General features: G+C 38.5%; 1 pseudogene; it reads right to left on the reverse strand.

Moving 5' to 3' along the window:
* Positions 1–10,600: 10,600 nt before the first annotated feature.
* LOC131751061 (heterogeneous nuclear ribonucleoprotein H3 pseudogene) lies at positions 10,601–11,805 on the reverse strand (annotated as a pseudogene).
* Between the last annotated feature and the right edge of the window lie 1,319 nt (positions 11,806–13,124).

Genomic DNA, 13,124 nt, shown 5'->3' on the forward strand with positions numbered 1-13,124 from the left:
ATCATTCAGAGGTCTATTAAAGAGGAACACCCAGCACAAGACACTGAGAAGGAGCAACCAGTCTGGCAGCAAGAAAACCAGGAGGGTGAGAAATCAAGAATTATACAGTATCCAGAAGAAAACAAATGAGTACAAGATAGGAAAATACAGTTCATATAAAATAAAATGCAGATGGCTCTTGGAAAAGAAAAGCTAGTCAATCTCCTTCATAATAAGACGAAATAAAATTTAAACATCATTGCAATATCATTGTTCACCCATCAGATTAACAAAGATTAAAAAGTTTAATAACATACTATATTGGTGAGGTTGTAGGGAAACAGACAGTCATATATTGTAGATGGGTTTCATAAATTGGCACATTCTCTTTGGAGAGCAACTTGACAATAACAAAATTTTAAGAGTAAATATACTTTTTGACCAATCAATTCTACTCCTGGGAATTGATCCTATAGTATATTTATACATGTGCAAAATGATAAATGTACAAGGATATACACTGAAGAATTATATTCAATAGCAAAAGGTCAGAAACAATCATCAGGGAACTGGTTAAATAAATTGTGACTCATCCTGAAATAAATATAATAAAATTATGATATCTGGTTAAATACATTATGGCTCATCCCAGAATACTATTCAGCTATTAAAAAGAACAAGGCAGATTTATAGGTACCATATGGAAGGCTCCTGAAGACATGTGATTAAGTGAAACAAGTCAAAGTTTAGATTAGTATCTTTATTATGTTACCTATATCTTTTATAAGAAAATAAAAGAATATAGGTACATATATATTTGTCTATACCTAGAATATCTCTGAAAGGATACACAATAATCTGGTTATAAGGTTGCCTCCAGGCATGAGAACTGTGTGAGGTAGAATAGAGACTTATTCTCAGTTTATTCCTCTGGTACCTTGTGAATTTTATGGCATGTCCATATATTTCTATTTTTTTAAATTTTTCTTTTTTTTTTAATTTTGAGGAAAGAGTGTTGCCGAGGTCAAGTAAAATAAGGACTCAAAATTGACCATTGATAAGGCAAGATGGAGTTCCTCAGTGACCTTTATAAGGTCAAGTCCACTGGACTGGTTGAGATGAAAACCTGATGAAACATTCAAGTGAGTAGGAGGTTGAGTACGTGGTGATAGTGAATCCAGAGTTCTGTACTGGAAAAAACACTGGACTTTGTTTCTACTTCTGACCCAGCCATTTGTAATTCTTTCAGTCTGGACAAGTCACTTAATTTTTGTGAGCCCCAATTACTACATGAGTAAGATGAAGAAAGCCATATTTGCCCTGCCTATTGGAGAGTATTCTTATTGGGCTCAAATGAGAGAATGTCTCTTAATTGATACTCTATAAAACCCTATTAGATAAGATGTATCATTGTTGTTATTAATACCCAAGCAGCCTTGTACTGCAGAAGAAATTCTAAAAGAAGTGTTTTGGAAAGTTGGAGGTTTAGTGTTTGCTCTATAATATAACCTATATTATATTCTAGGTGTGTTCATATTGATGCTTTCTTAAATGCCTCTTTTTCTCCAAATGAAAATATGTTTTATTTCTGGCTGAAAGCTCACTGATTTTAAAGCTATAGCTTTTTAAAAAAGCTTTTAAAAAGTCCTACTGCTTATCTTTGCTTTAACATTATTTTGATAACATAAATATACATAAATTATAAAAATAAAATATGATAATAGTCTCACTTCCCAGACATAACCACTATTAACTAGTACATTTGCAAATCTTTCCAGATATTTCTCTATCATAATCAATAACCTTATATACATATTTACTTTGGATTTAAACAAAATCAACTTGGCCCTTCCTGGTAATTCTCAGTGCAAGCATTAACCACAATGTCCCCCCAAACACATGACCCATCCAGTTTTGACTTATAATAGGAAAATCAAGAATTTTTTTTTAATGAAGAAAAAAGCCCATATCAAAATTTGGAAAGAAACCATCAGTTTTGATTTTAGTCCCTTTCTAAATGTTCAGGTTTCTTTGTCAAGTAGAAGATGTAGAGCAAATTTTACCCTGCCAGATAATTCTTATCTCATTGGAAGCTGGGGCAATAGCATGGATGGGTGCCCTGCAGAATAAGAAATGCAAAACTCCCTCTGCTACTAACCTTTTTGACCAAGATAATAAGGAATCACCTAATTCAGCTCTGAATGCTCAGTAGTGAATAACATATTCTCACTTGAAAGAAAAATTTTAAGGCATAATAAATATTCTTTAATCTTTGTCTACATAAGATCCATCTCTAGGGAAGGCCCTAGAGTAGAAAGTGCACATAAATCATTCAGTACAGGACTTCCCTGGGGGCACAGTGGTTAAGAATCCTCCTGCCAGTGCAGAGGACATGGGTTCGAGCCCTGGTCCGAGAAGATCCCACATGCTGCAGAGCAACTAAGCCCATGCACCACAGTTATTGAGACTGCACTCTAGAGACCACGAGCCACAACTATTGAGCCCTTGTGCCACAACTACTGAAGCCCACACACCTAGAGCCCATGCTCCACAACAAGAGAAGCCACCTCAATGAGAAGCCGGCACACCACAACAAAGAGTAGCCCCTACTCACCACAACTAGAGGAAGCCCGCATGCAGCAATGAAGACCCAATACAGCCAAAATTAAATAAATAAATAAATTTATTTTTTTAAAAATCATGCAGTACACCTCTATCTACAAATGTGAATTTGTGAGTTGCAGAAACAGCATGCACTGCTGAGATGAAGATACTTCTGTTTTCCTTCTCACCTTCTAATTGTACTTCATTAAGGCAATGTCAGAACTTGCAACAACACCAAATAAATGGGAAAATAGCCAAATTTGGTCATATTTACAAAAAAGTATTTGTTTTTCTTTTATTGGTTATATTAGACTTCTTGGGCTACCATAACAAAATACCATAGACTAGATGGGTTAAACAACAGAAATTTATTTTTTCACCATTCTGGAAGCTTGCAACTCCAAGATCAGGGTGCCAGCATGATTGGTTTCCTAATAATGGCTCTTTTCCTGGCTTGCAGACAGCTCCCTTCTCACTGTGTCCTTACATAGCATAGAGAGAGTCAGCAAGCTTTCTGGTGTCTCTTCATACAGGGGCACTAATCTCATCATCAGGGCCCCATCCTCATGACCTCATGTAACCCTAATTGCTTCCATAAAGGCCCCATCTCCAGATACAGTCACATTGGGAGTTAGGGCTTCAACACATGAATTTGGGGGAGATATAAACATTCAGTCCACAACACTAGTTCTTTCTGATATAATTTTACAATTAAAATAATTAGAGAAAGAATGAAAAGTAGTAAAAAATGCCCTGGATTAGAAGTCAAGAGACTTAAGTTGTGTTACAACTCCTGTGTGTCTTTGAATTTTTTTTTCTTTTTTTTTTTTTTTTGCAGTACGCGGGCGTCTCATTGTTGTGGCCTCTCCCGTTGCGGAGCACAGGCTCTGGATGTTCAGGCTCAGCGGCCATTGCTCATGGGCCCAGCCGCTCCACGGCATGTGGGATCTTCCCGGACTGGGGCACGAACCCGTGTCCCCTGCATCGGCAGGTGGATTCTCAACCACTGCGCCACCAGGGAAGCCCCCTGTGTGTCTTTGAATATCTTTCAGTTTCTTCCAATTGCTAAGTGACACTAGAGACTCACTATCAGAGGTAAAATTCCATTTATTCAAAGAAAAAAATGTTATAGCACTTAATTTTTCTAACACCAACTAAAATTAATTTCTATCCAGCTGTGAAGATATGATTGAATTATAACTTCCCTTCCGTTTCAAAAATTATCTTCTCCAAACAAAAATCGAGTTTTGTTACTAAAAATAAATTACAGTATTTATAAGAGAGGTAGTTTTAATGTTGCAAAACCATGTATAATGTATATCACATAACTGGTGAAGAATTAAGAGAGACTCTGGGGAGCAATCCACCAGAGAAAAAGTTTAAGTGATTTCAAATTTCTTGTTAATTTCATCATCTCACCTTCATCTCTGAATTTACTCCTTCATACTATGATAATGTTATTCCAACCTGACTTAATACAATTAGTTTGTAATCGTTCCACTTCCATAGTGATATATAATTGCCTAAGCTTTATTTGTGAGGATGATATATAGGTTACATGACTGTCACAAGACACTTTTCAGATACTGTGAATTTAGATAAGTAAGTATTTAGGAGTTTTGTTATTCACAGGATTCAGACATCTTATAAACTGTAAGAATAATAACATAAACTCCAAAGTTACTCAATAAGTGTTGAGCGTTTAATAGTGCCATGTAGCTCAAGCAATGCTTAATTTATTTTTTTTGAATTATTTTTAAAATTAATTTTATTTATTTATTTTTGGCTGCGTTGGGTCTTTTTGCTGCATGCGGGTTTTTCCCTAGTTGCAGCAAGCGAGGGCTACTCTTTGTTGCAGTGCACAGGCTTCTCACTGCGGTGGCTTCTCTTGCTGTGGAGCCTGGGCTCCAGGTGCACGGGCTTCAGTAGTTGTGGCACTCAGGCTCAGTAGTTGTGGCTCGCGGGCTCTAGAGCACAGGCTCAGTAGTTGTGGCTCGCAGGCTCTAGAGCACAGGCTCAGTAGTTGTGGATCATGGGCTTAGTTGCTCCACGGTATGTGGGATCTTCCCAGATCAGGGCTTGAAACAGTGTCCTCTGCATTGGCAGGCGGATTCTTAACCACTGCGCCACCAGGGAAGCCCTTAATTTTTTTTTAAATTAGAGGTAAGCATAGAAGATATTTGTCTATGACACATAGAAAGCCAAAGAAATGATTTCTACACAACAGAGCATTATTTTTCATTATTGAATCCAACCAGTGGCTGCTCCATTATGTCAAAAATCCATGGAAATACATAAATTTTTTTCAGTCCTTCAATATAGGGCAAATCCAAAAACTCCTGCAGTTGCAGCAATGCTTGCAAAGAACAATCCCACTCCAGGGACCAAAATTGGGGCAAGGATTTTGTAGAATATAAGGGAAGCCAGGAATCCCCTTACATTTGATGCAGTAATGGATTTGATGTAATTATCTAAAGAAATGGTTCATGAAAATTCTGCTTAAAGGTTGTTCTAAGCAACTGTAAATATAACAACTAAATATCCTCTTCCAGTAGTAATCCTGAGTCTGAGGCAATGCATGTCTATTCTGAGGCAGGAAGATGTAGGACATGCAGAGTATAGCACCCACAAAAGGAGCTATACAAAGGGGCCAACACTAGGTCAGAGATATTTTTCTGATCCACACTTACCTAAGATTTCACCAGTTCCCTCATGTAGAGAGATGAATGTCACCATCAGAATAACATTCAATATTCACTGTAATATGTTGGCATATATTCAAGTATAACTTAGTTTTAAGTATAAGAGTACTAATTTCATATCACGGGTTCAGTTATTCTCAATTGCACACAATTCCTTCAAACCTTATTAAAGAATGTTGTCTGGAAGAAGTGATCCCCAAGACATCAAGTAACAACTGCAGTCAAGATTCAGTTGCCCAAAGTGACTAGTGTAGGAGTGTCACTCCTAGCATAGGGTGCTTAAACAGGTCTTATTCCTACCTGGGTATAAACACATTACACCAGCCTTTAACTGGGCACTAAACATATATACTATAGTGCACATGGCATTGTTCCTGACTTTCAGAAATGTATAATATAGTTGGAGAGGCAAAACTGATACACACACACTCACAAATTTAGCATAGGAAGGCCTATGTACAAGATGCTATGCTAAGCAGAATATAAAGAGAAATGAGATGCGTGGTCCTTGACCTCAAAATGACTACAGTCTTTAAGTAGGGGAGGACATAATAATAGCAGTAAAATAATAATTTCAAACATATATTGGTCACATAATGTGTGAAGGACTACACCAAGAGCTTTACAGCACATATACAATCTCATTTAATCTTCATTTTAACATGATAGTGTAGGTATTACTATTCTCATTTTACAGATGAAGAGACTAAGCTCACAGATTTTAAGTAAGTGGTTCAAGTTTATAAAACTAGTTAGCAGGACTTGGGTCTGAGTCCAAGAAGCATAGCTCCTTCCTGTGATATCACACTACATCTCCCACATGTAGACAAATTACTGTGAAATGGCAAACATCATAAAAGTAGACCCATGAACCACAGTGTTTTACAGCAGTCATTTCCAGCCCGAGAGAACTGGAAATGTTTGGTGGAGGTGGTGGCCTTTGAGCAATAGTAAGGAGCCTAATAGGAGATGAGTAACTGTAGGAAGTTGGATTATTCCAGGAAGCATATAGGCAAAGGCATAGAGGTAGGACAGCATACGTTTTTTCAAGGGGGAATGTGGTTAGTAATCTTTTTCGGTGGTAGCCTAGGAATAATATGGTGGTGTGGTGGGAAAAGTAAGTTGGAATCAGTTTGGAATCAAATGATAACAAGCAGATCTTGAACACTACTTTAAGGAGTTTAGACTATTTGGAGGCTACCACTGACCTATTAAAAGGTGTTTGTGGAAGAAGGGCATAATCAAACAGCATTTCAGTGTGATTAAACAAGGAGACAATCATTAGGTGATAATACATGACAATTATCAAGAAATACTAGCTCAATATGAGGAAATATTCTTGTAGTTATATTAGGAGAGAACTGGTAAACTGTTTCAGGAGTGGTTAGTTAAATAACTAATCATCAGAATCATCACAGTCTAGACTGGCCAAGAAAGTTACAAACTCAGTTTCACCCCCAACAGTTTGATCACACTGGGAGAAATAATAAAGTAGCAAGGAAAATAAAATAATAATTTATAATAGTAGCTAATCTTTGTGGAGCTTATATGTCAGGCAGTGCCCTCCAAACTCTTTATAATAACAATCTGCTGTCTGCTGAGCCCAGGTTCACTGCAAAGGAGGTTGGATAGTCGTGTCAACTATTTAAATCAAGCTGTCTGAGAAATCAGAGAATCTGTCACCTTTCAAGTGATCTAGTCAAGATTACTAGTGACATAAAACATAGTCTCTTGCCCTTGTTGAACAGTCAAGGATAAACACTGAAATTACTCACCAACTTTCCTTTTCCTAAACTCCATAAGGACCATTTGTTTTTAACATGTTTCCATTTCTAGGATTACAGTTTCTTTTACATTAGTTACATTTTATGGTGCTTGTTTCCCGGCACTTCTCTCTCTTCAGCAAACTCTTCTCCAAATCAGAGTGTAGGATGGGTTATTTCTAGGAAAAGCTTCTCCAAGTAAACTGATTCCACCCACTATGTATTCATTCTGGTGTCTTGTTCCTGCATTTTGAAGTACTTTTGGAGCCTACAGCTCACTATCTATGATTGCCTAAACTTTCTCACTGTAATGAGGGCAAGAGATTGTGAAACAAAAAGTTGGATTTGTGACCCCTATAAATCTTAATAAGCAAAGGAAACTCAGTCACCTATATTCTCACTCACCAAACACCTACTGTAATTAAGCTATATGCATAATAAGTCACATTAGGGTAGAATGGGGGGAGAGGGGGACACTAGTTTGAGCCAAATTATTATCTATAAATTCTTTAGTAGTAGAAATTATTTCTTAATAATCTTTGCTTGTCTGAATTGCCTAGCATGGTTAACTGCACACTCTAGACACCAAATAAATATCTATCAAATAAATGATTTTTTTAACAAACCATAGATTGGTGGAAGGGAGTAGAAATAAAATTCAAACATGAACAACTCACTTGTTTTAACAGCTTGAATTAAAATAGTGAATGAAGATTGAGGCTAATGGCTAAATTTGAAGAGAATTTTGGATTTTTACAGGGATTTGATAATGTTTTCTTTTACATGACCAATATAATGAATATCTTTAATAATAATACCTGATTATTTAATTCAACAACTCAGGCAGTTATCAGGTGTCCTCTGAGCTAAAATTAAAATTGTATACATCCCTCCCTCTCACCTCATTTGTTTTTCTCACCATTTCCTTCATTTCAGTGAATGGTATAATGGGTTGAATAATGGGCCCTCCAAAATATATCCAAGTGCAAATCCTTGGAACCTGTGAACATCACCTTATTTAGTAAAGGAGACTTTCAGATATAGTTAAGGATCTTGTGATAGAATCATCCTGAATCACCCCATGTGAGGCCTAAGACAAGCACCCTAAGAGACAGAGAGCAGGAGTCATAGAGGCAGAGGTTGGAATGATATAGCCAAGGAAAGTCAATGAAAGCTGACAGCCACCAGAGCTGGAAGACACAAAGAATGGATTATCCCCTAGAACCTTCAGAGGGAGTGCAAGTTTGCCAACACCATGATTTTGAACTTATAGTCTCCAGAACTGTGAGAGAATACATTTCTGTCATTTGAGGTCACCCAGTGGTAATCTTCTAAAAATCTGACAGAAAGGACAGCTCTTTCCTGCCACTTGCTCACCAAAACCCCTAGAGTTGTCCTTAACTTTCATCTCTCTCTCACATCGCCAATCCATCCAACAGTAGTAAAGAATTTATACTTTTAAAATACATCCAGAATCTGACCACTGCTTACCACTTCCACTGCTCCCACCTGTTGAAGCCACCATCCTGTATTATCCCCTTAAAAAGTCTCCTTGATTCCACCCATGCCCCCTACAACCTATTCTCAATACACCGGACAGACTGACTATTTTAAAACTTAAGTCATGACATGTCAAAACACTGTAAGTCCTCCCCATTTTACCCACAATAAAGCCCAAATTCCCACATTGGCCTGTATAAACCCTGTCACCCCCGGACCTCATTGCCCCCCAACCAGTACATTACTCTGATCCAGCCCACAGCCTCTATGCTCTTCCTTGCTCCTTCTCCAATACTCCAGGTGTGGTCTCTCCTCAAGGCCTTTGCACTGGCACTTTCCTCTGTTTAGAAAGTTGTTTCCTCGGGTATCTCTGCAAAGTTTACTCCACCACCTCCTTTAAGTCTTGCTCAAATGTCACCTTCTCAGAAGTAAGTAAAAACTTATTGAATAAATAATTAAGTGAATGGATTTCAAATCAATAGCTTTTATAACTATCAAGCACTTCTACTTTATAATTATTCTATTATTTTTCTTTTTTATTACCATACGACCTGGTCTTAGTGTCCCATCCATATATTCTCAAACTGTATAGAATTAAATTCCTTTATAAGGTCTCATACATTAAATCCATAATTATTTAATGACCTTGGAAGTTTTGGAAGCATACAATAATGTCCAATATTTTCTGAGGTAATATATCATAATTTGCCTAAGTTTTAATATTTGACATGAGTGAAGTAGTCTTTTCTTCATAATCAGGGGACGAGCATGTATCTCCTCATTTTTTCCAAAGTTGAAAACTATTGTCAGAAATATGGATGGCAATTAGTTAATGAATAATGTAAGAGAGTGGTTAGAATAACACAGAAAGTTAGCTTCAAAATGACCAAACCTATCAAAGAAAAAGCCATTTCTCCAATATGGTCAGCATGGTAGCAGGTATATTATCACTACAGGAAGTTTGACTGTCAAGTCGATGAAGAATAATTACAATTGTCAGGCAGAGAAATGATGAGATTGTGGGAAATTGAGCATTCCAAAATTCTCACACAATTGTTGACTTCATGTTATAGTCCCCAAAGTCATTTTAATGCTATAAGATCCAATTCACTTTTCCAGAAGTCATTGTTGCCAGTTTTCATCCTGCCAATTGTGAAATGTTCCAATGTGATTTTTGTGTTTGTTTGTTTTATTTGTTTGAGAATTCATTATCACATTGTCAGATTTCTAGGTCATTGCTTAGAGAGGCAATTTTAGTAGTGTTTTAAATCACCCATGTGATAAAACGTTTCTTTGGAAAGACCTCTGTCTCAATCATCCAAAATAATTTCATAATCTCTCTTGGATTGAAAGTTTATAGATTTGAGGCCACATAATTCTTTCCTTGGCTAAGATAATAAATTTTCCCAAGCTAAAAAGAACTTTCCCAAACCATGTTGAAAACAAAATTGTAACACTCTACGAAGTGTCAATTTCAACAGCTCAAATACATTTTCAGAAATTTCAAGCAGATCAAATACTTCTGTAAGTTAGGCACTGTGGATCTCCTTCTTGTTTTGCTAGGTACATGGTTTGTAGTGTTCATAATAGCACAGTACTCCCTTTGAAGTCAGTATTCTTGAAGTCTCTGGAGGCTCAGATAATTTCCTCAGAGACAGACCTGGTATAATTTGTAAAACAGCCCACAGCATTACCAATTCACACTGTAATGTTGCCAGATCTTATAAGATAAGCTGGCTTGGCCCTAGTCATCAGAGAGATGGGCAGCCTCTAGGGTAAACCCAATTGCTGTAGAAACTATCATTAAAACTATTATTGAACATCTATCTGGTGCCAAAAATACATCCAACTCATTGTAGTCATTGGGATCTGCAGCAAGACAATGCTTCTGTGCTTCACAAGGGACACATGAATGCTTCAGCAGTTTTAATCCATGGAAATGCTGAAATGGAAAAGCACTGGCTGCTCCCTCTCATTCTGGACCACTTACAGTTCCAGTATCCTTTTTTTTTTAATATAAAAATTTATTTTTTTAAGTCAAAGTATGCAACAAATAAAACCTACAGAAAACAGATTTTCCCATCACAATCTGTTGCTTTACCAAATAATAGTTTGAAAACACATTCCTTCAGTCATTATAAAGTTCTTAAAATACAAAAGAAATTAAATCTGTAAGAAAGTCTTGTAGACCAGATGCTGTTGTCAGGACTTTTATATCGGTGGTTGTACTTCAGTACATCCCACGCCATCCACCTCCACTCATGCCACCTTGCCCATAGTAATTGCCACTGCCTCCATCACCATGGCCATAACCACCCAGGCCATCAGGAGTACCATATCCTCCACTGTAATTGTTCCCCATTCCCATTCTTCCAACAGATCCATAGCCTCCCTGATTATCCATTCCATCTCTGCCATAGGCTCCCATTCCAGAACCTCCCATTCCAGAGCCGCCTCCAGGAGTTGAATTCAGGAAGAGTTCAATGTATCGATGTTGCATGTTACTCTTATCTTTATCTTTAGACATGGCAGCTACTGCATATTCATGTGTCACAAACTCTACATCTGCTTCTCCTTTTGCTCTGCCATCAGCTCCAATATCAATATGTACTTGGATTGGATTTAGTGGTGAGAAGAAATTAGCAATGTCATTTTCAGTTGCATGGAAAGGTAATCCCCTCATATGTACAAAATGACCACCATGAAAACCTGAGCTTGCATCACCAGCTCCACCATAGCCATGTCCTCCCATACCTCTTCCATCTCTCATTCTGTCATCAAAGCCATCATTTCCATAGCCATAATTATTATAGCCACCATAGTCATCAAAACCTCCATAACTTCCATGCCCAGCTCCATAATAACCCCCTCTTCCTCCTATTGGTCTATCATATAGTCCCGGTTGCTGGCCCAGCAATCTTCTTGGTGGATCATAAAATCCTTTGATTTCAGTCCTGCTACTTCTGAAGATCTCAATATACCTGTGCCCTATTCTTTCCTTGTGTTTCCCCAGAGCATGTTCTGCTATCTCCTTTGAAGCAAACTGCACGAAGGCCTCCCCTGTGCTTCTCCCCTGGTAGTCCATCATCAATGTTATCCCATTTTGCACGATTTCCAACCCTTGAAAGAACTGAACTATTTCCTCTTTTCTGCAACCAAATGACAGTCCACGAAGTCATACTGTCCCATCACTAGCATCATTTGGACCATTATGTTTCATAACCCAATCCTTCTCAATACCGTTTGATTTAAATGCCTGTTGGGCAACAGTAGCGCTGACTCCGTTGCTCCCGGGGTCCAGTCTTGAGCAGGGAGAAGTCGCCCACCTCGTGTAGCACTCCCACAACAGTTCTTCTAACCGTCTCCGGCGGCGGCAACCACTAAGGGCTCCAGTATCCTTTGTCATCCCCTTATATAGCCAAGAGTCTGAAGAGAGGCCCAGATGTAATTTGATCATGTTTGGCCAGTTTTATCTCCAAAACACTTCTTAAGTCTATCTCCTCTTCCTTCATGCCAAATACCACTGCCTTAGTTCAGTCCTTCATACTGTTCAACTGGACTAACACAAGAACTTCCAAACTGGTCTCTCTAACTCCTGTCTACCCACCTCCCTTACCCCAAATCTACCCCCTTATATACTCTACATTGCAGCCAGAGTGACCAGCCTAAAACACACACCTGATCCTTTCACTCCCAAGTTTTGAATGTTCTGAATTCATTCATCTATTCATTCGACAAACCCCCAGTGCTCCAGCACTGGGAATACAACAGTAAACAAAACAGATACATTTTTGCCTTCTTGAAGCTTGCATTACTGTGGGTAAGACAGACAATAAGAAGACAACTGTACGATGACATATATGGTAGGAAAGAGAGACAGAGAGTGATGGAGGTGGGGGTATCTTAGAAAGGGTAGACAGGGTGGGCCCGTCTCAGCAGAAGGGAGTGAAGGGGGAGGCTTGGCCATGAGAGGGAGATGGACAGGAAGAAGGGAAGAGTACAAAAGGCAGAGGGGTTAACGAGTGCAAACGCCTGAGTCAGAGAGATGCCAGCATGTTCCAGCACACCAAGGCGGCCTGTGAGTTTGGAGCCCGGTGTGTAAGGGGGTTGAAGGCAAAGTGGGGAGCAGGGCAGGGGCCAATTCAAGTAAGGATTTGCCTTCCAGGCCTTGTTAAGAATGTGGATTTTATTTTAGATGTGAAGAAGCCATTGGAGGTTTGAGCACTCACTGGGGAATGTTATTATCTGATTTATATTTTAGAGGGAGCACTCTCACTTCTGTGAGAAGGGTAGACTTTAGGAGAGCCGAAATGGAAGGAGACTTATTCCCACTATAATTTTGGAGTTACTGCTGTGATCCATGGGAGCTTGGACTATGATGGTGATGGTGGTCAAATTTGGCATACCTGGTCAAGAGGGTTTGCTGAAGGATTGAACGTGGGTACGAAAGAAAGCAAGGGATAAAGGACTCAGAATTTCCTATAGGATAAAGCCCAAGGTTGTAGCACAGCATCCAATTCCCTCTTAATCTGACATCTGCTACCTTCTTCAGCCTCATCTCCCACCCACATCTGAA

Source organism: Kogia breviceps, chromosome 2, assembly GCF_026419965.1.
Source record: "Kogia breviceps isolate mKogBre1 chromosome 2, mKogBre1 haplotype 1, whole genome shotgun sequence".
NCBI classification, from domain to species: Eukaryota; Metazoa; Chordata; class Mammalia; order Artiodactyla; family Physeteridae; genus Kogia; species Kogia breviceps.